At 41.1% G+C, this 616-nt stretch overlaps 1 pseudogene; it reads left to right on the top strand.

The window, feature by feature from the left end:
* Positions 1-497: 497 nt before the first annotated feature.
* Positions 498-616, top strand: LOC148517066 (5S ribosomal RNA; annotated as a pseudogene).

Below are 616 nucleotides of genomic sequence, written 5' to 3'. Positions count from 1 at the left end.
CACAGTTGTCCTGGTTGCTATAAATGTGGCAAATGTAATATTTGTAAATATATACATAGACAAAGAAGAACCTTTAATATTTCCACGAACAGCAAGGAATATAAGATTAAACATCATTTGAATTGCAACTCCACATCAGTCATATACCTGCTAGAGTGTACTTGTGGAACCAAGTATGTTGGTAAAACTAAACGACCCATAAAATTAAGGATACAAGAACATATCCGAAACATCAAGAATAATGTTAAGGGACAGTTGGTATCTCAACACTTCATCCAGCAGCATCAATCTAATCCAGAAGATTTGACCTTCAAAGCAATCGAACATGTACAACTTGGAGAAAGGGGTGGCGATCTGGCAAATAAGTTGGCCAGAAGAGAAATGTACTGGAATTTCGAACAGGACACAATGACCCCGCGAGGATTTAACGATAGCTACGAGATAGCACCCTTTCTATAAGACATTGGTTCGCATGGCAGTTTGTGAATCTTGTAGTTTCCTACAGTCATACCTCGCTATAAGCGCCCAATCTCGTCAGATCTTGGAAGCTAAGCATTGATGGGCCGGGCTAGCACTTGGGTGGGAGACCACCAGGGAAGACCAGGAACTGTAGTAC

The sequence above is a fragment of the Taudactylus pleione genome, unplaced genomic scaffold (genome assembly GCF_031769625.1).
Source record: "Taudactylus pleione unplaced genomic scaffold, aTauple2 ptg000227l, whole genome shotgun sequence".
NCBI lineage: Eukaryota > Metazoa > Chordata > Amphibia > Anura > Myobatrachidae > Taudactylus > Taudactylus pleione.
The sequence above is the reverse complement of the archived record's forward strand: the minus strand, read 5'-3'. Positions and strand labels throughout refer to the sequence as shown.